Source organism: Equus quagga, unplaced genomic scaffold, assembly GCF_021613505.1.
Source record: "Equus quagga isolate Etosha38 unplaced genomic scaffold, UCLA_HA_Equagga_1.0 146_RagTag, whole genome shotgun sequence".
NCBI classification, from domain to species: domain Eukaryota; kingdom Metazoa; phylum Chordata; class Mammalia; order Perissodactyla; family Equidae; genus Equus; species Equus quagga.
In genome coordinates, this window is record NW_025796728.1 from 9,029,025 (window position 1) to 9,056,172 (window position 27,148).

Consider the following 27,148-nt stretch of genomic DNA (forward strand, 5'->3'; position numbering starts at 1 on the left):
ACAATGAGTTTCACAATATTTCTTTAAGGCAAAATAATCAGGACTGTGAGTGCAATTGAACAGTATGAATACCTGATGCCTGTGACGGGAAGCTCTCTCCCGGAAGCTAGAAGAGGGTTGGAAAGCAGAGGATGCAGAACCTTGTTAGTTCTACTTAAACCGGAACGCCCTGCGTATGCCGCGGGGCAGTTCGGCTCCTTCTTTCTTTGGGGCTCTCCCCAAGTCGCAGACAGATGTGGCTGGGCAAATGTCTGGAATTGCTGCAGGTATCAGAGTGGACGCGAAATGCCCACCTGCCAGGGCTGCAACTTCTACAACTCACGGAATATACCCAGTCATCCATCGGAACTCCACTGAAGAGGAGTCCCGTATTTGGGGAATGTCTTCTTGCAAATGTGTACCCTCTGATTGCCTTTTCTTAATGATCGCTCCTTGTTATGCTTTGGAAGGGCTCCTCTGAGGATCATTTCTTTCCACCTCACTTGCAGGTGCACCAGCGAGTGCTGCTTTAATTTATTCCATTTAGCCTTGTTGTGGAACCCAGCCCATGCCCGCTCTGCTGGGGGAAATGTGTTTCTACCTCCGTTTCAACCTTCGCGTGATTCTGTTGACACACTTGGAAGAGGTTTAGTGTAGTGCCTGCTTGTTTTCTCTTCTTTTTTTTAAATTTGGTTTGCCTTTTTTTCATATTTCATCTGAATGGGTTCTTTCTCTTTAAAGGGAAAGAAGCGGGGAAAAACGATGTTTGTCATGGTGACTGCTTGTTAAGGGTAATTGCTGTTTTATGTTAATCTTCATGTTAAAATAAGCAGATAGGGAATTGCTAAATTCACCAACCTGTTATCTCCCAGGTCTAGTCCTTTTAGATATATTTTCCTGCTTAAATAATGATGTAGCTATGCGGAGTGGAAATGTCCAAATGTATAGTTTTTTTTTTTTTTTTTAAGATTTTATTTTTTTCCTTTTTCTCCCCAAAGCCCCCCGGTACATAGTTGTGTATTCTTCGTTGTGGGTCCTTCTAGTTGTGGCATGTGGGACGCTGCCTCAGCGTGGCTTGATGAGCAGTGCCATGTCCGGGCCCAGGATTCGAACCAACGAAACACTGGGCCGCCTGCAGCAGAGCGCGCGAACTTAACCACTCGGCCACGGGGCCAGCCCCTAAATGTATAGTTTTTTAATGCGTGTATATATATATAGCATTAAAAATTTTTCTTTCCATCAGCAAGAGCCATTGTAGAATACTTGCAAATTATAGAAAAGCTGAAAGAAGAAACCCAGAGATAACTAGCATTAACACACTGAATTTATGTCTAGTCATTTTAGTCTACATGTTATATCTCTTTAAATGGGCATAATTTCACTATAACTGTCTAGAAGTTTTTGCTACTCAAAAGTGTGGTCCAGGGGTGGGCCGGTGGCACAGCGGTTAAGTTCACATGCTTTGCTTTGGTGGCCTGGGGTTCACTGGTTCGGATCCTGGGTGCAGACCTATGCACCACTTATCAAGCCATGCTGTGGCAGGCGTCCCACATACAAAGTAGAGGAAGATGGGCATGGATGTTAGCTCAGGGCTAATCTTCTTCAACAACAACAACAAAAAAAGTGTGGTCCATAGATCAGCAGCATCAACATCTCTTGGGAGCTTGTTAGAAATGCAGAATCTCGAGCTCTACCCTAGATATACTGAATCATGATTTGTATGGAATGATATTACATATACATTAAAGTTTGGAAGCACTGCTCCAGAACACAGTATACCCAGGGCCACAGATGAAGTGGGTAGGACCCACAGGCCAAGACCTGTACTCTCTCTTCTTCTCCATCTCCACTCTGGCGCTCTTTCCTAAAATAATTTCCCTTGGCATGAGATAAAGATAAAAATGAGGTCAAATTTTTTTTTTAGCAAAGCATAGCAACCCTGTTGAGAAACTCCACTGTCTCACGCATAAATCTTTCATTCCTTGAACATTCATTAAGTGCCTGCTGTGTTCCAGCACACGTGAGGCAGTCATGGACCCTGCAGTTAAGGCTTGCATATGCTGCAGTAGATGCATACAGAGGGCAAGGAAGTGGGAGTGGTTGGTTCTGCAGGGATGGGGCCTGGAAGTCAGAAAGAAAAATGGTCTCTGAGTTGAGTCTTTAAATATAAATCAATGAACATGAGTTATGGGTATTGCTAGGCTCTGGAGAGAGCACAGAGTTGGATAAAATGGATCCCTTCCTTAAGGATCGTAGGCTTCATTTAAGGGCAGGGAACATAACTAACAATATGAAGCCCCTTGGTATTGGGATAGAATCAGAAGACCAGAGTCTGAATATCAGCTTTACAACTCGGTGACTTTGGACATATTATTTCACTCGAGTGTCCATTTCTTCTGTAAAGCAGGGTTAAAATAATATAAACTACTTCACGGAATGACAGTGATTTTTAAATGAGATAACATAGCAAAGCACTTGCTACGGCAAGTGTGGAATCAATGCTCTGTGGCAAAGATAAGAAAGTGCCAAGTGACAGAGGACATGAACAGACATTTCTCAAAAGAAGATATAAATATGGCCAATAGACACATGAAAAGATGTTCATCATTGCTAATCATCAGGGAAATGCAAATCAAAACTACACTAAGATATCACCTTACACCCGTTAGATTGGCAAAAACATCCAAAACCAAGAGCAACAAATGTTGGAGAGGTTGTGGAGAAAAAGGAACCCTCATACACTGTTGGTGGGAATGCAAACTGGTACAGCCACTATGGAAAACAGTATGGAGATTTCTCAAAAAGTTAAAAATAGAAATACCCTATGACCCAGCCATCCCATTACTGGGTATCTATCCTAAGAACATGAAATCAGAAATCCCAAGAGTCCCTTGCACCCCTATGTTCATCGCAGCATTATTTACAATAGCCAAGACGTGGAACCAACCTACATGCCCAGAAACTGATGATTGGATAAAGAAGATATGGTATATATACACAATGGAATACTACTCAGCCATAAAAAAAGACAAAATTGGCCCATTCGCAGCAACGTGGATGGACCTCGAGGGTATTATGTTAAGCGAAATAAGCCAGTCAGAGAAAGACGAACTCTATATGACTCCACTCATAGGTGGAAGATAACATATTGACAAGGAGATCTGATCAGTGGTTACCAGGGAAAAGGGGGGGTGGAGGGAGGGCACAAAGAGGGAAGAGGTGTACCCACAACATGACTAACAATAATGTACAACTGAAATCTCACAAGGTTGTAATCTATCATAACATTAAAAAAAAAAAAAAGACAAAAAAAAAAGTGCCAAGTGAATGCTTTAACAGAAATACTGAGGAAGAACGGAGAAGAGAGGCTGTTTCTGCCTGGGAAGTGAGGGACTTTGTGGCCAATGTGGCCTAGAGGGTGTGAACGAGGAAGAGAAGGTGTGAAGAATGGGCCATTGGAAACTGAAATGAAAGGTGAAGCTGCAATTTTGAGATTGGATAGGCTAAGAGGTAGTAGAAACAAGGGATCAAGGTTGGTGGGGAGAATTCGGTTTCAGACACATTAAGTTTAAGGGCAACTGCTGAAAGCTGTGGGTCTGGGATGCATGTTTGCTTACATGGATTGTTACTCTGATGCCTGCCTTGTTCTAGGCTTGACCAAGGGTGGGCATGAAATGAAGTGCTCAGCCTTCCCTGGCCAGGGTGTTTGGTCAGTAGAAATCTTGCAAAGATTTTATACTTTCTGGCTCATTGGAAATGTCCACACCTACGCAGGGTTTCTCACCAGGATGGGAAACAAGGCAACACTTTTAACTTTAGACCTATCTCTTCAAAATAAGAGGAAGACAGCTGAACTTTTTTCTCTTGCTAATTTTTACCCGTTGTCATCCTCTTCCTTGGGTTTCTTTTTTTCCCTCAATTGTCTTCCTCCCAATTATCGACCATTAATTGCTACAGAAGAGAAATGAATTGGAAAAATTTTTTTGAAAAATGGACCAGGTGCTCTAACACCAGTGAACTTTATTCCTATTCGTGTCGGTTTCCTTTCAATCATAAGCTCCTTTATGATCTCTCTTTATAAAGGGTGGATATAGCCTACAGGTAACCATAGTTACTGGTTTTTATAGGTTACAGCTAGCCTGTCATATAAAATGCTAACATTTTGCCAAATTTGCTTTCTCTCTCTCTCTCTCTCTTTCTCTGTGTCTGTCTCTCTCCCTCCATGTACACACACACACTTTAAAAAATTTTTGCTGAACCAGTTGATTTAGTTATAGATCCTGACCTTTTAGCCCTAAATATTTTAACACGTATCTCCCAAGCACAAGAATATTCTTCCACATAACCCATAATACCATTGTCACTAAGAAATATTATCTAAAATATAGATAATAGATATATATAGATATATATATAGATAATATAGATAAGAGATAATGTAGACAATAGATAATATTTGAATACTTGTTGAAATTTCTCCGATTATTCTAATGATATCTTTTATAACCCTTCTCCTTATCCAAGATTCATCTACCATCATTCATTGCATTTCATCTTTAGTTTCCTTTAATCTAGAATAGTGACTCTGTTTCTGTTTTGTTTTTGTCATTCATGGCACTAATATCTTGGAAGATTCCAATTGTAGATTGTGGGAAGTACCACAATCTGGATTTGTTTGGTGTTACTTTATGATTAGATACAGATTAAGCATGTTGACAGACTAGTCACTGTGGAGACACATGACATTCAATTGGCCTATCATTGATTATGCCAACCATCACTTGGGTAAGGTGGGCTGCCAGAGCTCTCCATTATAGATACCTTTTCCCCTAGGTAAGTGATAAGTAATCTGCGGGGTGATGCTTTGAGACTATGTGAGTATCCTGTTCCACAGCAACCCTTTCCCCGATGGTTTTAGTGTCCATTAATGATCCTTGACCATATCAATTATTGCCTTCGTGGTTACAAAGTGGGATTTTTCTGTTCTGCTATTCCTTTGGTGTTTCTTAGCTGGCATTCTTTGTAAAGAAGATCTTCTCACTATCCCGCTTTTCATGAATATCAGGATTTATGGTTCCTTTTTTTATTCAGTGAGTTCTAATTCATCCATATCATTCTTTTTGTTGTTCCAACTGTCCCGCATTTGGCCAGTGGAAGCCCCTTCAAGGCCGTTCCTATGTGCTTTTGTGGTGTCTGCATTAATATTTGAGCACTTCCTTGCTTTCTGGCATAGTAAAGTGTTCTAGGCTTATCTTGTGCTTTTCTTACCCCAGGCCTGGACCCAACTGTTTCTCCAATGTGCTAAGGTATTTAGACACCAAGATCTGAGTACTCAAGCTTTCCTTAAAAATGCATATAATCCAGAGCAGGTTAAAAGTCATTAATTGTTTGTTTAAGCTCCCCCATCCCCCAGCTTCTGCTAAAACATTCCCATGGAGGCATTGGGAGTATAGAAGTTGGAAGGAAAGAACTGGTAAGAGGAAGAGGCCATCAAAAGTGAAGGTCTTTGGGCTTTGGACCAGAGGAGGCACAGTGATGCAAAAAGGGAAGTGAGATGGTGCCAAAGATCAATTTAGATGATGTTGGAATTCTGCCTGGGGAGTGACTAGAGAGCCTGAGAAAATAACTTCTGCTTGTTTTCCAGGTAGACTGAAAATTGCTTGCGCTTTTTTTATGTCGGGTAATGCTAAGAGAGTGTATTCTCCTGAGCTATACATATGCTAATTCTTAGGACAATTTAAGAAATATAGTTTCCATAGTGAGAGTTCCTCAGTGCTCTGTATTTTCAGAATCAGGGTGAGGTATGTATAGATGGATGTATATTTCAGCATGTCTTCTTTTAAAAGTCAAAACTCATAGTTTTTATTTTGAAGACTCATAATTGAATATAGTATCTGAATTTACTTGCTAGTTATAATATTTTGTTGCAAATTACTAAAGGTGCATATGTGTAGCATTTTAGGCAGCAACTTGTGAGATACAGAAGCCACGAATTTCATAGTTATTTTCCAAAGTAATCAGTATGCATTTGATAAAATGATAGTCTCTGATCTTGAACTTGAACTGACTGATTTTTCTGGAACTGAGCATCTCCTTTGTGATCTCTTTTTATAAATAATAGAATAATTAAATGTTCATTTGCCTTTTTTTTTTTTTTTTGAGGAAGATTAGCCCTGAGCTAACTACTGCCAGTCCTCCTCTTTTTTGCTGAGGAAGCCTGGCCCTGAGCTAACATCCGTGCCCGTCTTCCTCTACTTTATATGTGGGATGCCTACCACAGCGTGGTGTGCCAAGGGGTGCCATGTCCGCACCTGGGATCCGAACTGGCGAACCCCGGGCCGCCAAGAAGTGGAATGTGCGAACTCAACCGCTGTGCCACTGGGCCAGCCCCTGCCTTTTCTATTCTTTAAGACAAAACAACATGAAGCCAGTAGCTTTTGTTTCCATTTAAAAATGCTTAAAAATACAAAAGCAAATTTGAAACAGAAGGGTTTTATTTTTGTTTGTTTTTCATCAAAGTCAGCATTTTGAGAAGTAAAAAAACAAAACAGAAAAACAAAGACACTACATCTATGCTTTGTACAGCAAGAATATGGTGGTTATTCAAATGTATACACTGAATGTTACAGATGCTTTGTAATTTTATGAAACAAAACCACACACACACAAAACCACTGACTTTTAATCCTGAGTACATTCTTGAGAATGGAGGGTCATATTAAAGCAATTGCTCTACACTAAATACTTACTGGGTGTTCGGGAAGCCGGTTGGGTTACGCTGAAAATGAAGGGGCACGTGTTTATATGTGCTGCTAGCCAGCATAGGTGAGTGAACTCGGGCGTGTGGTGGCCACATTATCCCCAGTTGGCCCTTGACTCCTGAATACCTTCGCCGTTCAGTTCTTATGTACTGTCAGTGATGGGATTAAACTAAGCGTCCTTATGACTAAGGAGTCACCATTTTTGGCAAATGGATTATTTTCAAGGTCAAGTTTCGTTGTTGCTGGAAAAATTTTAATATAACCAAGTTCTTTGGGAGGTCATGAAGATCAGTCTCTCTCTTCTTACTTTCTATTTAAAACTCCCCAAGTGAGGCGCTCATCCCTACACCCAAATCCATCGCCCCTTGTGTTTCTTTAATCTTGATCTTGTTGGAAAGGAGCTTTATCCAGAACACAATTTTTTCATTCAGAACGAAATTGCTTTCAGACATTCAGACAGCTTGTATACAATTATATAATTTAAAAAAAAATCCTCTTTCATCTGGATTTTATTAAATCCACGACTCTTTTAGCCAGTAAAAGCAAACTATATTTTGGCCTCTGTAATGGATTTGTATACTTTGAACATCCCTGTTGGGACTGTGTTTGCTCTTGAATTGTGAGATAGAAAATACTTTCAAGGGTTCGGTCATGTGACTGGATTTATTAATACTTGTGGCGGAAGCTTCTGGTGTCCTTGTTTCTGGGCTGGCCTTCATTCTATTGACTGGATTCATATGTGAAGTTAAAGTGAGGATAAAAGTGAATTTTCCCATCAAATGCCTTTGTTCTGTTTTTGTACAGCATACTGTTATTTTTAATTGTAAAAGTAGATGTGATTATTGTGGAAAATTTGGATACCACAGGAAAATGCAAAGAAAGTAAGGATTATTCTACTCTGATTTCCCTGATCTCTAATTAGCAGCTAACTATTCAAAATGCTGACATTTTTTTCTTTCTAGTTTTTTTCTAGTTATAGATACTTTTAAACAAAATTGGGACCATACTGAACATCTTGCATTATAGTCTGCATTCCCAATGAACACTGCTTGAAAACATTTTCCCATTTTATTAAATATTTTATAGATTTTAAACTGTTTATCCATTGTTGGATATTTATATTTTTTAAAATTGCTTAAAATGATACGACTTATAATGAAAAGCTTCTTTGTACATATCTTTATGCATATCTTGGACTTTTGAAGGATGTGTTCAGAGTCTTTTTTCAATTTATTGGTTTCAAGAAATGAAAAGTAATTCAATTCAGTGTGTCCTTTGTAGCAATTACGATTAAGCCCTCTTGTCTGAAAGAATCTGTCTTTATAACACCATCATCTTTGTCTGGAATGGTGTAGTAACACCTCATTTGTCTAACACCATTAGGGAACTTCTCAGAAATAAATTTTTTACATAAGTGAAACTGACCCTGAAGGGTCTGTGCTTGCTGATTGAACTCATTGTGAATGAGAACCTTTCTAAAATTGTGTTACATATGTTGCTATCCTTTTTAACATAGTGAAAAGATATGAAAATCTCAATTTAACCCTTTCTGGTTTAAATCCATCCTCATAAACTAGTTATTGTACAGTTAGTCCTGCTAAAGTGTGATATATGCGTTTCTGAAAATCAGCGTGCTATGTAAAATCATGCAGTAAAACCCACAGCACTTATGGGAAAAATAGGGTCAGGGACACGACACTCAAAAACCTTTATCAGTGACACATTAAAAAAACAAAGTAGGAACTGAATAAAAATTGTAGCACAATTTTACATGTATTAGATGGTTAAGAAAGAAATAACTAGTACAATAAATCTGGCACTTTCCCTTGACAAAGTGCTGATGTTTTCTTGTGGACTGAGGCCTTGGGAGGGTTGCAGCTTTGGGTTATTGTGAAGTGCTGGGATCGGAAGGAAAGTTCAGGCACCCTGTGGACGGATCTGGCTCATAGCACACTGGTAGAGGCTGGGCATGCCAGTAGGTGTTTGAGGCAAGGACTTTGTTCAGTCTTTGTATTCTTTTGCAGCTGGGTTCCACATGGGTGCAATCTTCTGCTATTATTTGGTGTTTCTCACAGTGAAATCTGCATAAACAAATGTGAAATTAGAGTTATGCCCACATTGTTCTGTAATATGTCAATCTTGGAACAAACACAAGTGTTATAGCAGAACTGAGTGTAATGTGTGGTAATACGGTGATGTCGAGGGGAGAGTCTGCTTGTCTCTACCCTAAACAGAGTTAATATATGTAAAACACTTGGAGAAGAATCTGGTCTAAGAGTCAGCACTGTGTAAGTGTTGGCAGTAACAATGGCAGTAATAGTAAGTAATGCCTATTGATGTTGGTGGGATTCTGTCTGCTTTTCAGTTATGATTGCCTACTGTAGCAGTGCTTCCTGCCGCCTTCTAATTAACCTATTTCTCAATCTCTTGTGGTTTTTAAATGAGTTTATCATGCTTCTTAGAATTATGTCTAACTTCAGGCCCAGATTCGGTGAGCCTGAGGGGTGCACATTCTGTAGGTTATGGTTTACCTGTGGCATCTGTTTTACCTACACAGACTTTTCTATCTTATGAATGAGTTATCACCTGTGTATTCCTTTGCAAGATTGTTGGGGAAATAACTTACTGTTTTTTTTTTTGAGGAAGGTTAGCCATGAGCTAACATCCGCCACCAATCTTCCTCTATTTTTTGCTGAGGAAGATTGGCCCAGAGTGAACATCCGTGCCCATCTTCCTCTACTTTATATGTGGGATGCCTGCCATAGCATGGCTTGATAAGAAGTGCGTATGTCCTTGCCCGGGATCTGAACTGGTGAACCCTGGGCTGCCAAAGCAGACTGTGCAAACTTAACCACTGCACCACTGGGCCGGCTCCATAACTTGTGTTTTAAGTGACATTATGATCATGCAGAATTTTCAGATTTTCTGTTAGAAAAAAGTTAACATGACTTTCTCTTCTCATTCCCACCTGCAAAAGTGAAGTGTGCTTAAATGAATACATCTGAAGGGCATTTAAAAGTTGTCGATGATTGTCTTTAAGTTGTTATTGTTCACTTCTATTGACAAGCACCTCTGTGTTTGTGAGATGAGCTCAGCTTTGGAAGGTGGGCAGGCAAGTGTGATTTCCAATGACTTTCCCTCCCACGTCACAGTATAATTAGAAGTCCATACCCTCCCTCAGTTGCCTTTTATGACTCCCTGAGAAGGACGTTTTTTACTGTGAGTGGTTGCCAAGAAGCCTCGCTCGTTCCTGCTTTAGGAACTTTAATAAGATAGCAGATCAAAATACAAGGTAGATTTAGCAAGCCTTGTTAGTATTGTTCTGAAAGAAAAATAGCTAACAGAGCTCCTCATTTAGATATTCCAATGAAATCCATATTTTAATTATGCAGAGTGACTCTGAATAGCAATGGGGTCTTTTGGTTTTTAATTTCTAATCTGACTTTGAATTTTAACTTTTTGTCTCTATACAACTTCTAGATATATTTGGGCTGCCTGACCTCATTGAGTGATTGCTATTAATTAACAAACTCTGTGGAAAAAAGGGAGCTTGCCTTCTGAGCTTTGTACCAAAGACCTGGGAAAAGTAAGTAATTTTCTATCTTGCTTTTTAAAAATTCTGCTGTACTTCTCTCCGAAAATTAACACTGGGTCCGTGTTTTCTGCTTTCTTTCTTTCCTGGCTTAGTAAATTTTATATGCTCTTATGGATTTGAAACATGGAAAAGGGACTCAGGAGACCTTTTTAAAAAGAACTTCCACGTGGTCAGGATGACTTTCAGCCTTGTGCCGTTTCTTTTGTGTTTCATTAACTGAGTCCTGAAGGTTGTGATAAAACCTTTGATTAGGTGTGCGGTAGATGGATTAAAGTTTAAAGGTAAGGCAGTGTAATGTGATGGCACAGAAAAGAGAGTCCAGTTTTCCAAGCTTTAAGTGTTGTAGACTTTTAGATATTTTGGAAAGGCCTTTGGTTCTCAATTTTTAGAATAAGAATGAAATCCATTTCGTTCTTTTCTTGTCTGGAAAGGAAAATGAAATGTGGAATCACTTATTCACTAAGTCCCTCAAGTAGCTTGGTCTTGGAAGAATTGATGCACCTGTCAGTTTTATTGTTTTATAACTTTTTCGAGGTACTCTATTTGAGACAGCTGTATGAATGGTTTTAGTATCTTTTAGAAAAAACTGCTTGGGGCCATAAATTTTAATTTTATTTAATTTTATCTGTTTAAATTATTTGAGGTATTCTAATTGAGACACCTGTATGAATAGTTTTAGTATCTTTCGGAAAAAATTGCTTGGGGCCATACATTTTAATTTTATTTCCTGATCTTTTTGACAAGGTAAAATGGGCCTTAAAGATAATAAAGTCAATCTACTTTTTTGTAGATACTACTTGGAAGTATGAATGGCCCGTAAGAATGTAACAAAACAACACATATACACACACATCTCTTTTCTGGCATGTTCCAAAAACAGTATCACTGACAACAAGAACTGTTTGTCCGTGAAATTACTAGATAGTTTTCTAAACTTTGTATGTCCTGTGTCTTACAGCTCCTCTACGTTCTGACAGTACAAATGAGCTAGTTGAAACATGTCTAAAACAAATTAAGACAGATAAGAATTTTGCACTGTAAGTTTCATAGAAGCATTACATAGTAAGATCAGATTTTATTGTTATATTGTATGTACTAAAATTTGCTTATAATTAAATTGTGTATTCTTTTGTAATAATTATAATAAGGTAAAGGTCTTTAATTATGAAACCTATTTGCAGTTAAATAAGACATTTGTACTGAAAAATATTCACAGACATACACACAGTATAGACATACCACAAATATAGTTTCTGAGGGACATCAAGTCTTTGCTAAAACATAAATGCATTGAAAGCAAGGACTTTGAAAATTTTCTCCAAAAACAATTTTTTTGTTATAGCAAAATACTTGCAGTAGTGAAATACTATTGTCAATGGAACTTAAAAAATGATAGCAATTTATTTAGGTGAATCTTGTAGTCTTGTATTCACATATTAACCTTAACATAAAGGAAATCCTATGTGGTGTAATTGTTATTCCATCTTGGAAGGATATTTCGAAGAGGATTGTGTTGGTAGTCGTCAATCTGTCCACAGAAGTGGAATGAAAAGGACAAAAGATTAATTCTCTGGACTTCAGGATCCAGATATTTGCAGTGGTGTTTAAATCGGAAATATAACTTAGCCTTAGAAAGTAAGCTGCTTGAACTGCCTTTCAAATAATTTAGCATCTCTTTAAAATTTAATAGTCTCTGGTGAAATATTTCCCTTCCATTATACCAAAATATTCCCTTTGTGACATTGTTGTAAAAGTTATTTTCCATTTTGTGGAGGCAAGGCATCTGTTAGACTTTTGAACACAATGATAAGCTAAAGACAGCCCCTGCATTACCAGAGAGACCATGGCAAAAAGGTCCCTGCTTGCTGAAACTGATGTCATGGGTGCATATTTATATGCACAGAAGGATGTCCACAATTCATCTTTGAGTTAAAAAAAAAAAGAAGTTTATAATGGATAAGTATGTTCCACATAAATCTAGTCCTGAAGAACTAGTTATGTGGAAGTAAATATTAAGGGAGAAGGGTGTGTGGGGAGAGAAGGAGGGAAGTCCTTTCTGAAATTTACAAAAGTCAAGAGAGAATATTTCTGACAGTATGGTTGACCCTCCTTTTCTGCAGGTTTGGTGACGTCGAAACTCGTGGATAAGGAGGGCCGATGTTAACCACAGTATTATGCCATTTTATGTAAGGGACTTGAGTGTCCCCGGTTGGGGTATCCGCCCAGAGTTCCTGGAACCAACCCTCTTGGCTACTGAGGGACGACTGTACTTTGAAAAGTATAAGGGGTACTTAAATGTATTGGTGATTTCTTTTTAGGCTGGCAAATACAGTTTTAGGGAACATTCAGAACCCTAAGCAACCTCCACATTCCTTTTTAACTTCCTTTTGTCCTCCACGTTTATTTTTTTTCTTAATCACAAATGTGTTTTCAAAGTCTTCCTTGTTTCAAGCATTTTATTTAATTATTTGAGGTAGATTTCTGGAAACCTGTGTCTGTAATGTTGACAAAATGTAGATGCGCCTTTGAAAGATTAGCCATGGGTTGTTTTAAAAGGAGTAAAAAATAGCTTCTATTATCTTATCCTATTTAATGCATATATGTATTTATTTTCTGTTAATACTAAAAGAGTAGTATATGCTGCAAGTTGTTTGGCATCCTGTCTTTTCCACTTAATAAATAATGACTATCCAAGCTAATAGACAATTACCTATAGTATCATTTTTAGTGAACGAGAAACAATGGAATCTTAGCTTTTTGTTTAATTTGAGGCTATCCTGGCCTTCAGTGAGAAAGGAGTATAAATATGTGAAATATGTGGTGTAGGTTTTTCAGTTGCGAACAGAGAATAAAATAGAATTCGCCTTCTATAATCTCTACGGTGTTTACCATAACCAGACATGTTCTCAACAGGAGACGTGTGGGACTGAGTGTGTCTTCAAATTTGTGAGTATCGCTGTCTGACAGGTGTTATGTATAAAACGTTGTGTCTTTTTTGGTCCCTTTGTTATATTATAAGAGTGCAGGTGACATCTTCCTCATGCTTAGCTGTCTTCATCAATATTTCTGTGCCTAAAGGATTCTACTTAAATATTTCTCCCTCTCAAGAAACTGAATATGTCAGATGACGTGATGAATCCAGAAGGAACATTTCATAGACTTTGGAATAGGATTTACTGGAGCAAGTTGAAATCCAGATTAATTGGAGATGCAGAATGTTTTATGGACCTTTGCGTGCTGTGTCAATTGGAAGTTCATTTATTAAGCCAGCATTTGTTGTGCAACTGCTATGTGCCAGGTGCTATGATAAGAGCTCATTATTCAGAGATGGATGAGATGTGCCCTAGCTTTCAAGGAACTTAATTTGAGTTTCAAATTCATTTTCAGATAACATTTATTCAACATGTACTATGTGACAAGCGGTGGGCTGGATGTTCTTCAAAAAGGTGTTTGACCACTAAAATTCAGTAGTGATTTTTACTGACCCATCACTTCCAAAATAAGTTATGAATAGAATTTTCTAATCTTTAAGTTTTTTTCTTGGTATTTTCCTAAACTTTTGGTACCTGCTACTACTTGTTAAGATCAATTAGCAATGGGAAAAAAAAGTCAAGAAACAACAAGCACTTAATTGATAAACTTAGAACAAGGATTTTAAAAACGTGTATATTTATACACACACACACACATATATTTTATATTAGGGAACCTGCATACCTATGATAAAGTCATAATTTCTCCTAGTAGAATAGTTCTTAGTTCACATGATACAATTGAATATACTAAGATGTCCTGGGATTCTGCCCTCAGACTGGTTCCAAGTCTTAACAAGCGTGGAAGCCTTAGCGTCAAGTCACTAGATTTTCACAGTGATTCTTGGAGGAGGGATCATTGGAACTCGAGGAGGAAAGTAACCTGCCCACATTCGCACAGCTAGAAAATGTTTGGAGTTAGGATTCTAATTCTGATCCATCTAATTTGAAAGCCCTTGGAGTGTCCTCCTGACTTCGGGGAGCTGGTGGGGAGGGTAGACTCACAAATGCCGTGGGCCTGCCGAGGAAGGGGCAGTCACTTCCTGAGGAATCGGGGAAGGTGCTCGCTGCATCGGAGAGCTGGCATTGAAATAAGTCTTGAGGGCTGAGTTAGAGGACAGAGAGAAGAGGGGACAGTGGATGGGGCTGTTGGTAAAGCGTGTGTCAAGGTGCAGAGGAATGGAAGCTCGTGGCGTGTTTAGAGAGTGGCGAGAAGTCCACCTTGGCTGCGGTGTGGGGCACGTTAGAGAGAGGAGTAGGATCTGAGATTGCAAAGCCTTGGTGCCAGAGTGAGGAGGGCCACGTGTGTGCCACGCTAGAGACTTGGCATCTAAGCAATATATAGCCATGAAAGTTTTAAGGTAGAAGAAATTTCGTGATTAGATGGGAACCTTACAAAAATCACTTGGGCAACAGCATGGAATAGAGACTGAAGAAGAGAAAACTGGAGGCTAGAGACCCAGGGCCGCCGCGTGAGGTTGTGCGGATTGTTCACTGCACAAGCGTATGTGTGAGTGGTGGGTAGTGGGGACCGATAACCATTCAGCATATTGCTCACCAAGCTGTGCACTCTTGGGGCTGGGCCTGCCTAGAGAGGGCATCTTTTAAAATTTACACAATAGGATGCTTTACTTGCCTTTTAATTGCTTATAAAATAATAGGAGAGATTAGACAAGGAAATAACCATGTGCCCGAAGGCCTAAGAATCTAGAGGTGGACATGGTGGTCTGTCACTACCTATGAAATTGGACATGTTCCCCATCCTCTCAAAGTCTATTTCCTCATCTTTAAAGGAGAATTGATAATGGGATCTAGTAGGGCCCTGGACAGAGCAGTTAAGGGGTATTGGTAAGAGAAGGAGGTAGACATACGAGATGGTAAAATAATATGTCTGGGACTGGAAGCCGCTGCTAACAGTTAACCCTGTGAATGTCATGGGAAGTGTGGTAAGAGGTTTACGTGTTTCATCTTATTTAATTCTCTGTCAGTTGTAAGAAGTAGATGTTATTGCCCTGTTTTAAAGATTTTGACACTGAGGCTCAGGGAAGTTAAATAACTTCTTTAGTGTCACACGCATAGGGAGTGGCATAGTCCAGACCTGAACCCAGGTCTGTGTGACTCTCATGTCTATGCTCTTGACCACTGTGCTGCGCCTAGAATTAATCTGTTCTGTATGTTGAACTGCCTTAATACCTTACTTGAATTGCTCTGATAACATATTCTGATTTTATCTTTTATTATTTTTAACTTGAATTGGGTCATAGTTATTTGCAAAATCTTTAATTTAATGGACTGTAAGATCCTGAAGAACTGGGATCCAGTTTTATTCCTTTTTTTTGGTCTTTTATAACCCTTTGCTCAATAAAATATGTGTTGATAAGATGACTAATCTCTAAGATTTTTTCAGTCTCCTAAAATTCAGTAATTTTTTCTTATATGTGTAAAGCTTCAGTTGTGGTTATAGTCAAGTAGAACTTATAAAGAGGGTCTTGGATTTTACTTTGATATCTAGATCGATCACTGAAGTTTTAGGAAATTCCTAATTGTCGTTTCATCTGAAAAATAATTTGTGAGTTGCTGTCCAAGGCTAAAGCTGAGATTACAGTGCACTTCTTGCAAGCACGTGTGCTTGCTGCTGCATTGCTGTGGCATGTATAAAACTCACTTGTCTTAAATGATATTTTTGGGTCCGTAAAAAAAATGTTAACACTGTCATTCATGCAGGAAAGGACATCAGTTTGTAAAAATATGTGGATCCTTGGTGCTGAAGGTCACTTTTTTATGGTTCCTACTGGACTCAGATTTAAAGAACAGATAGATGTGCTTTTCCAGTCCAGGGCATGTTATCAGAGGCCCTGGAGTCAGACTGCGTAGGTTTGCATCCTAATTTCTCTGCTTATAAACTCTGTGACCTTTGGCAAGAAAGCATCTGTAAAATGAGGATGGGTGAGAAAACAGGTTGTGATGATAGGTTAGTGTGCCTGGTTCGTTGGGAATTTGTTGTTGTTGTTAGTGCCATTGAGTAGGTTCTGACGCCTAGCGACCCTGTGTACAGCAGAGCAGAACCCTGTGCGGTCTTTTTGCATCATCCTCCCACTTTCTGGTGCTGTATCAGACAGTGCTTCACTGCTATTCATAGGATTTTCTTGGCCATTTTTTCTGGACGTAGGTGGCCAGGTCCTTCTCATTGGGAATTTAGGGGAAAAGAAATCCTCATCCAGATGGGAGCCACTTTTGCTAAGATACTCATTAAAGGAGGCCAAAATTGTGAGCTTGTAGGACAGAATTTGACACTTCAATATTGTAGCCCATGTTTATCCCAGGATGACCCTTTGTTGTTTTTAAACTAGAGTTCAGGTTCTCTTGTAACTATTGCATCTACTTCGTGAACTCTAAGGAGGCAGTTTAAGCTTTGTTTTCTGCTCTCTGTGCTTGAAGAGGGTATGAAATGATGGCTTTTAAGAAAATGGAAGATGTTATTCGAGATCAGCGTTGCCTCTGGGCTTTGAAAAATTCTGGGGTTTCTTTCATCTTCCAGGAGAGGAGCACAGTGAGCTGTGAGAAGGGAAGGCAGGCCCTGGGGATGTTTCCTAGCTCGTCTCTGCCGCTGTTAGTGGAAAAAAGGAAGGTAAGAGCCCGTAAAGAGCTCTGATAGCCTCAGTAGACAGTGAGTTCAGATGTGTGTGCTGGAAATGGGGCACGAGGAGCTTCTGACACCCGTGGGCCCCTGCTTGGCCCGAAGGGAAGGTGAAACAGCAGCAGAATTGGTCTCAGAACATTGCTCTGCAGCCAAAATAAACTTACGCCTGTCTGTCAGAGTTTCTTTTCTTTCATAAATTTAAAGTTGCACAAAGATTCATGATGTTATTCCCTTTTGAGGTTTTATATCTCAGATTGCTGGAAGAGCAAGTTAGTTGGATAAAAATACTCTTCAGACCCGATCTTATTCTTATAGTTTTTGACTGTTTAGTTTTGCACTTTAGAGTAAGTGCAAACTTGGCCTGTCCATTCTTGATGGGGAAAAGCAGGAGCTATCAATAAATGCTGAATTTCAAAACCATTTCCGGGGTCATCTTCTCCCACCATGCGACCCCTGCAAAAAAGTTTCGGTCTCCTGTGAGCTGATAATTCCTGAATGCGTGGGGACTTTGGTGGGGAAAATAAAATCAAATTGCATACCTTTCCCTTTTATTTGTGAGCTAATTGTTGTCTTCCTGTATTTCAAAGCAGATGTTAAATTCTTCCTTTGATGTTCAACAGCAGACAGACTCCAGTTGTGTGTTACACGTCTTGGTACAAATACATTGTTTGACTGAAGATCGACTCTGCCAAATTAAATTTTGGTGGTTACGTTTTGATCTGGAGCCACAGAATAGAATGGCAATTTATTCTTTCATTCCACACACATTTATTGGGCTCCTGCCTGGCCATTTTCATAAATTGTTTTCAAATCTCATACATACCACAAAAACCTCACAAACTAGATAGTGCTGTCTCTGTTTTGTAGATGAGAAAAATAAGGCATACAGAGTGATTAGGACTATTTTATGGATATGAAAAATAAGGCAAAGAAAGTGCTTAGAAAACTTGCTCCCGGTCACATTGCTGTTAAGTGGCTGAGGATTTAACAGGAGATTTTTTGGCTGACCCCAAAGCTGTTACTATAGTGGAGCTGCCTTTTAAGAAAAGATAATCGATGGAGGAAAGATCTTGAGGAGTTGCAATAAAAAAAAGGGTTAAGCATGAGCCCCTCAGTCCTGCATTTACTCAGCAGATATTGACTGAGTGCCTATTTTGTGCTAGGTACTCTGCAAGGTGCTGGAAATTCATTGGTGGGCAAGACGTGATCAATCCCTCACCAGCTTCAAGGAGGAAACAGGATTTCAAGAAAGAGTGTTTGCTCCCCCAAAAAGCCGCAGTGTCTTGGTTGGGAGAGGTAGACATTTTGACACCTTAACAAAAGTTGTTTAGTTTATTATTCTTTTACATCAGTGTGCATATTCAATCATCTACAAAGAAACAGAGGGATGGCTTTGCTAGAATACTTGGCAATTGTGCTCCTTGCGTGGGCTGCTTAGCACATGCAGAAATGGAGGTTGGAGTGAAACTGTATTGAGTTTTAAACAAACTGTTGCAAACAAAAATTTGAACAGTTACCTGGCAAGAACTGTATCTATTTCAGCTTGGAATTCCCCATTTTATATAGGAGGTACTTAGCACAGTGCCTGGTATGTAGCAGGTACCCATTAACTCTGGTGGATTGGCTTAAGTGATGGGAAATAAAATAGGGAAGAGAGGGGAAAGGAGACTCATAAAGAAGGGGATAAGTTAAGGTAATATCAAGGAAGAGTGTGAGGGTGGCAATAAACTCAACCAATAAATAAGCAAGAAGAGAACATGACATGACGGACTTAATTCCCCTGTACAAACTGTTTTAATATCCAAGGCGAGGAGGAGCTGTGTTTAGGGAATCTGGAAATGCCATTGGGTTTGGGTGCTTGAGAGAGACAGCAGCCTTCTTTTAATCTTCTTATTTGACTCCTCTGACTTTGTGTTCACATATGAACCCTCTATGTGTGCTTTCCCACCATGGACTTTATTTCACTTTTTGAGACTTTTGGCTTTAAGCACAGTATTTGGTTCTTTAATAAATAAGTTTGCTAGGACAATCCTGACTATGCCTGTTTTCTGTTGTTATTTTTGATAATGTCTCCTTTCCATATCAAGTGTCCTGGTTTGGATGATAAATTAAAAGGCCACCCCACTAACAAGGGAATTTGGTGGCATTTTCTATCTTTAAAAAAAAAATTTCATAGCATTTAGACTGCTTTGATGAATTAACTTAATGTGGATATAGTACCAGTAAAATTACATATGCAACTAGTGTCTGATCTCTTATAATAAGTAGAAAGAAGAGAAAATAGGTGGTAGCTGAAAAGAATCAGCTGTAGAGAGAAAGAAGTTGATTTTGACAAAAAGAACTTTAGTTACAAGTAACGGCTGGGATAGCCATATGAGAAAGGGCATTTAAAGGTTACTGTGGTGATGGGTAATGCTTCAGGGAATCTGGCATCCTTTGAGAAAATCTTGTCATCATCAGTAGTTTTGTTCAGTGTTTCCACAGCAGCGGTAATTCAATTCAGGTGCATTTTCATTTGTCTCTAAGTAAAAAGTAAAAGAAATAATTTCTTAGAACAGAGATTTTGTCAGAGGTTTAAAGAAATGGCTTGAGGGAAAAATTGTTAAATTCATATTTTTTCTCTTAAATCTTCTTAAATTATGTCTTTTGTTGAAACTACTGGTAATTTAATCAAATGAGACATTCACATAGGGCCTCCAAGGGCCTTAAAAAAATGTATGTTGGGGTTTTTCGGTTAAATTGGTTTTATAGTTCATATACATGGATTTAAAGAAACAAACTAGTATTTTGTCGTACAAATATATGTAAAGGCTTTAGATATTCAGGTAATGCTTGACAATAATTGCAGAATGAGAGTTGGGTGTAGAATTAAAACCATGCTTTTAACCAGTGTTTTCCGTATCAATATTTTAGAGATAGTGATGCATTTACCTTCAAGTCCCGTAGTTTCTTGTTCTCTGCAGTGTTACCTTTCATTGGAGCATAGATTTCCAGAGTAGGGGGACTGTTTTTACACAGTCCCCAAATTCTGTTTGTTTTGGAATTAAATTCTGGGTCTGCTACTGGCTATCCGTGGATGAGTTCTTCCTCTGAGCCTCAATTTTCTAGCCTATAAAATGGGAATAATGATATCTGATGCTTAGAGTTTCTTAATAGGATGTTTATTCATTCCTGAATCTGGGATAAACACTAAGCGTATAACACAAAGGTTAGGGTTCTCCCAGGCTTAGGAATTAATAGCAGATATTAAGGATGGAGAGACGTGTTATTGTTGGAAGGGTGAAACTCAAAATAGTCAACAACAGAGGTCGGCCGGTGGTGTAGTGGTTAAGTTCATGAACTCTGCTTTGGTGGCCTGGGGTTTGAAGGTTCAAATCCTGGGTACAGACCTAGCACCACTTGTCAGCCCACATTGTGGTGTCATCCCATGTAAAATAGAGGAAAAATGGCACAGATGTTAGATCAGCGACAATCTTCCTCAAGCAAGAAGAGGAAGATTGGCAGCAGATGTTAGCTCAGGGCCAATCTTCCTCACACACACACACACAAGTCAATAGCCAGTTTCTGGCAGTCTGAATGGATGCTGACTGTGAACATTCTGGACAGTCATCACAGTGCTCACCAGCTGAATATCAGCCTCTATTGTCAGTATTGAGAAATGTGTTTAACCTGTGATGATTTGTAAGGAAACCCATTGTGCCTCCTAGTTATAAATTAATGCCTCCTCCTTTGAGATGATAAGTAAAGGACACCATCTTCATATGATGAGATGAGCCCAGCCTTCGTACCTGGATTCCTGTCCCAAAGGTTCACCTTTTCTTTAGGGACCTTCTTAATCATTGCTGCCAGCACTGTGCTAGCTCTTTGGGGACTCTGCTTTCCCATTTTCCACTCCATCCCTAGCCTGAGAACATGTTCTTAATTCCCTGTAGTAGATCAAAGCTGAGTTTATGACTTTTAACAAAACCCTGAGAGTCTCATAAAATTGGCTACTAGATACAGCAGGCCTAGACCCATCCTCACTGAGCCCTCTAGAAGGCTGCCTCTCTGGCCTAGACCACCAACCTCCACCCCGGGAACTGACTTTACATCTGGATGTAGAGTCCAGACATCAAAGAGATTGAGGCCCTGGAAAGGGAGGATTTCCCTCTTCCTTCTGCCAGGTCTTTCCTTGCTAGTTCCTGTTTATCTCAGGCTCTGCCTCTTCCCAAGATAATTGACCCTGGGAAGTCCACCTCTCATGGGGCAGACCCTCACCCCTTTCCACAGGGATGGGATAGCCACAGCTATGAGAAAGTCCAGTATCAGTACAAAAGCTTCCATATAATTCTAGGAGTTTCCTTTCCTAGGACAGGGTTGAATTGGTTTAACCATATTGGGCATATACTGATGTGGTTAAGAGTCTTGAAGAAATTGTTTTGTGATCACTTCACACCTGTTATATTGGCTGTCATCAAAAAGACAAGAGATAAAATGTGTTGGTGAGGATGTAGAGAAAAGGGATCCTTGTGCACTGTTGGTGGGAATGTAAATTTGATGCAGCCACTATGGAAAACAGTATGGAAGTTCCTCAAAAAATGAAAAATACAGGGCTAGCCCCGTGGCCGAGTGGTTAAGTTCGCGCGCTCTGCTGCAGGCGGCCCAGTGTTTTGTTGGTTCGAATCCTGGGCGCGGACATGACACTGCTCATCAAACCACGCTGAGGCAGCGTCCCACATACCACAACTAGAAGGACCCACAACGAAGAATATACAACTATGTACCGGGGGGGCTTTGGGGAGAAAAAGGCAAAAATAAAATCTTTAAAAAAAAATGAAAAATACAACTACCATATGATCCAGCAATTCCACTTGTGGGTATATATTCGAAGGAAATGAAATCATTATCTAGAAGAGATATAGGCACCCTCATGTTCATTGCAGTGTTATTTACAATAAGCCAAGATATGGAAACAGCCTAAGTGTCCAGCAACAACTGAATGGATAAAGAAACTGTGAGACACACACACACACACACACACACAAACACAGTGGATGGAATATTACTCAGCCATAAAAAAGAAGGAAATCTTGCTATTTGTGACAGCATGGATGGACTTTGAGGGCATTATGCTAAGTGAAATAAGTCAGAGAAAGGCAAATACTGTATGATCGTACTTATATGTAGAATCTAAAGAAATCGAACTTAGAGAAACAGACAACAGATTGATGGTTGCTTGAGGTGTGGGGTGAGGAATAGGGGAAAGGGGAGCAGTTGGTCAAAAGGTACAACCTTCCAGTTATAAGATAAATGAATTCTGGGAATGTAATGTACAGCGTGGTGACTATAGTTAACAATACCGTGTATATATATGAAAGTTACTAAGAAAGTAGGTCTTAAAAGTTATCACCAAAAGAAAAAAAATTTGTAACTATGTATGGTATTGGATGTTAACTAAACTTATAGTGATGATCATTTTGTAATATATACATGTATGAAATCATTATGTTGTACACCTTAAGCTAATACAGTGTTACATATCAATTATATCTAAAGAAAACTGGGAAAAAAAAGAGATGATTTTGTGTGGAGACTTTTTCTACCAACATACTAAGGTGGTACTGCTGACCTTAAGCTCAACAGTTTTATTAGAGAAGATGGAGGAACACAGGAAACCTGGGATCTGGTCCTGGTTTTGCCACCTGCTAGTTATGTGACATTGAGGCACATAGGTACCTTTTCCTGGGGTCCTCGTTTTCTTTTCCATAAAATGATTTTCACCTGTAATATGATTTCTTAAGGTCCTTGTCAATCAGAAATTCTATGAATCTATAACTCCTAAAAGTACACACTACAGTTTTTGAACAGATTGAACCTATCTTTATCTGATGATGGTGGTTTCCATAGTTAACACTGCCCTGGTTTGTGACTGTAGCTGTTTTTTTTTTCTTGTAGAAAACTGGCTTTGGTCTCTGTAATGCTGGCTTTATGGAATGAGTTTGGAAGTGTTCTTTCCTCTTCAATTTTTTTAGAAGTTTGAGAAGGATTGATATTAATTCTTAAAATGTTTGGTAGAATTCACTAGTGAAACTATCTGGTCCTGGCCTTTTCTTTGTTGGGAGGTTTTTAATTACTGATCAGTCTCATTACGAATTAGAAGTCTGATTTTCTTTCTTCATAATTCCATCTTGGTAAGTTGTGTGTTTTTAGAAATGTATTCATTTTACCTAGGTTATCAAATTTGTTGGCATACAATTGTTCCTAATACTCTCTTATAATCCTTTTTATTTCTGTAATGTGATTGTGTTCTCTCTTATTTCTGAATTTAATTGTCTTCTCTTTGCTTTTCTTATTCAGCCTAGCTAAAGGTTTGTCAATTTTGTTGATCTTTTTGAGGAACCTACTCTTGGTTTTGTTGATTTTTCTCCCAGTTTGGCTTTTATGACTTTTATTTATGAGTCATTCTTACGCTAAGCAAATTGATCTTATGTATTAATTTATATTAGACCCCTGAATTTTGTTTTTGTAGTTCAGCACTGAATCAGACTCCTTTGCTTTACATAGGTAGATGTATGAAGTCATTGATTTTAAAATAATTAAGCTGACTGTTTCTGCCATTTTTCTTTTCTTGGGTGATGTTTTTGTCTCCCTGCTCATTGTAGTTTGTTTTCTATAATTTGTTGCATTGTTGTGGTTACTTTTTCAGAGACAGTTAAGATAGTGTCCCTTGATTTTGTTGTGAATTGGAAAGTTCCTTTTATTTTCTTTATGCTAAATTGCTAAAAGTTCTGGTGAGATTAATTAGCTTTTATTATTTTAATAAAAAGCCAGTATTATTCATAAAAATGGGTAAACTTAGGGGAGAAAGCTTAGAGGACTAGTAGATGGAAAATTCCAAATTTTAATTCTGTTTTTGTGAACCATAATGTTTCATTCACAGATGTGGGCTTATTACCTCTCCCCATCCCACCCCCCCCCATGCAAAAATTTTGATGTTACCAAAATTCAATGAATAGCCCTCTCTATGAACCGATAGGCAGTTTCAGCATTACTTTTAAGAAAGTACCACTCAAAACAATTCATTTCATAGCTTCTTTTAGAGAGGAGTTAAAAATCTTGTTTAGCCCTCTTGGTTGACCTTAATTTCTTTTTGATAATCCATTTGCTGAATCCATTTGGTCCAGATACACTTCATCTCAGGGACATGATGAAGACTTGCCTTCTGTTGTGTGATGTCCTTGTTCCTCTCATTGTCTCAATCCTTATATTTGTGAATAAAATAATTTATTTGATTAAGAGATTTCTATCTATTTCCCCACCGATTTGTAAGTTTCTTATTATCTAATCATTACTAATGATCACTTTTATTTTACCAGTAATTTCCTATATAGTTACTTATGATATATCCTATTTATTGACTCTAAGACACACATCTTTCATATTTTAACTTTCTTGAAATTTGGTGTATCTTGCAATTGCTGACATTTCACAGCTATTATTCTCAGCACTTTGTTTTTATTCTTAGTACATAAAATGGTGGGGCGTCTTCCAATAGCACTTGGATTTATCGAAATAAGTTACTATTAATAATTGTAACAATTACTGTTAAGCATGTAATATTAAAAATAATACTTTTACAAATAGGATCTATAAATGACAATATAAACATCAAATTTTACAAAAAATTTAGAGTGGAAAAGACTCACCTATAAGCTCCAACTCTGTATATTTAAACCAGTGTTTTTTTGTATGTATTCCATTCTAATCTTTTTTCACGTATGTACATATTTTTATTTGGTGGTAGTTATGGTTACACATCTTATTGTTTTTTTTTTTTACTATTATAGATAATTTTCCTCTTCCGCATGCCTTCATATATGTCATTTTTACTAGCTCCATAATCTATCCTGTGCTTGACTATAATTAAACAGCACATTGCCCACTTGTTGAAAATTCAGAATGTTGCCATTTTCCTGTTATGAATAGTGCTTCACTGAACATCTTTTTTGCATATTTTTTATTATTAATTTTGGCCATTTTCTTAATGAAATGTAACTTTGTAGAAACTTCCTGTACTTTGTTTTGTTGTTAAGAATCAATCTTTGTATTCAGGTAAATCACCAAATAAATAGCTACTGTTGTAGCACCATTCATTCATTTATTTATTCATCATCAACAATATGTTGGATTATTATATCTTCAATAGGTGCCAAGAGCTAAGTACTAAAAGTGCATTAGGACGCCCCTCTGACTTCTAATATCTCATATTCTATTGGGAGACTTAAGACTGGTTGAAAATAAATATTACAGTATGATGACTAACGTTGGAAAGATACGGTAAAGTTTCTTAGATGCATGAAATTGCCTTTTACAGCATTGTTTATTGGTATCCTTAATGATATGAGAGGTGTGGACATATTTATGTCACATAAAATAAAAAAAAATGATGTGTATAATAGGCTTACCAATCTGACAGAAAATGGCCGTGTTGGACCTGTCCAACCTCTTTTCCTTCAAGTCTAAACCCTTCTAGGAGGCCTGTGATCATGTGTTTGTCCAGAGTTCCATGTGTTATGTTTCTCCGATATGCTAAGATCCTTGTTGACAGTCACTGTGTCGCATGCCTCATTGCTGTTCCACATCTACTGTAGACTGCTATGTTTGTAGTAAGTGTTGAAGGATTGGTGGTTCATTTGACTTGCTTTCAGTTACTTCATTTTCAAATGAGTGACAATATTTCACCATTTTGTACTTTCCTTAGAACTTCATTGACTATCAGTTTACATTCTGGGATATTGGTGAAATCAATGCCATTTTAATTACATCTTATCATAATTGTGAAAAAAAAAACAGATGAAGAAAATGTTTGAGAGATTATATAATCCAAAAGAGATTTTTTATAGTAAAAGTTGAAAAATCTGCTGCTTTTGATGGTTGGAAGCAGAATCTATACAGGACAAAATAAAATCCCTCTGTGTAAATTTCTGGGTGATCTCTTAAGCCATTGTAGAGGGGAAAAAACCAAATATTTCTATACAACTAAGTATTAATTCAGGCTTTGGATACAATGAGCCTGTTTTGGAAATAGCTCTTTAGAGTTCTACCATTTTGAAGTTCATGAGCTAGCTATGAATTTGCCCTCCTTCAAACTTATGCATAAGAAACTGACCCTTATTTTTAAATTTCTCAAAAAGGTAGTCTTGGAAACAGCTTTTGAGATTGATTTCTTGGGATTCCCTCCCCCCCACTCCCGCACTTTTCTCTTTTCATTTCAGAAACCTAAGTAGCGGAATTGTGCCTTGTTCTTTTCAGAGCAGTGGTGATTAGATTGCATATTTACTTTGATACACACACATATTGCTGTGCAGATTCCACTGTCCATTGTGACCCCCAAATGAAATGAGGAGGGGGCTATCTGGGGTTGGCTGAGATAAATTTATCTCAGCTTTCAAAACAGTGAGTGAGCATAGTATAATTCACTTGGACAACTGTGGAATGGAACTCTTGTTTGAGCGGTCGTTAGATATTTCATGGGAACTGACTGCACAGAAGAAGAACATATATGGTAAAGATGGTTTGGCAGTTGATAGAATTTGAAGTAGCATTTACATCACCAACTGAAATAAAATTAACTTTTTCCCAAGGTGATTCGTAGCCTGACTTCTATGACTGAGGGGTTGATCTCTTGGCAAGTCTTTTTGAAATAACACCACAGGCAGGGAAATTATATGCTTATATCAGGCTTTGCATTTGCTTTTAAGCCTTCTTTACAGGGTGTGTATAATCTTGTTCTGTACAACTAACAAAAACCATAGTTGTACTTTGTCATGAATTTAACTGTAGCTGTACTTGGTCATGAAAGACTTGCCCAGTTTCCAGAAACAATGGGCACCACAGAGAGAGGCTTTGCATCCACGTTTCTATTAATGTTGTTACTGCATTTGATTCTTTTATGAAGCCCTTTTGGTCACATCAACAGTTTGTTCTAAGCTATCTGTCTTAACTTCTGGCTTCGTCTGCAAAATCTATGTGGTTAGCATGAGACATATGCAGATAAATTGCCTAGGGTTGAGCTCTCTCAGACTTGGAACTAAATATGCTACAGTATGCTGATCTGATGGATGCAGCTTTTCAGCAATATTGATGTTTCTACAGTTGAATA

General features: G+C 38.3%; 1 protein-coding gene across 8 annotated transcripts in view; it reads left to right on the forward strand.

Moving 5' to 3' along the window:
• Positions 1–27,148, forward strand: part of LOC124232924 (amyloid beta precursor protein binding family B member 2) — a 364,177-nt gene that overhangs the window by 91,450 nt on the left and 245,579 nt on the right. For 6 of the 8 annotated variants that reach the window (XM_046649842.1, XM_046649840.1, XM_046649839.1 and 3 more), the window contains exon 3: positions 10,221–10,326. The exons of the other annotated variants lie outside the window; for them this stretch is intronic. The gene's annotated coding sequence lies outside the window, so the exon portion shown is untranslated. The remainder of the gene's footprint in view (positions 1–10,220; positions 10,327–27,148) is intronic. 8 annotated transcript variants of the gene reach the window in all.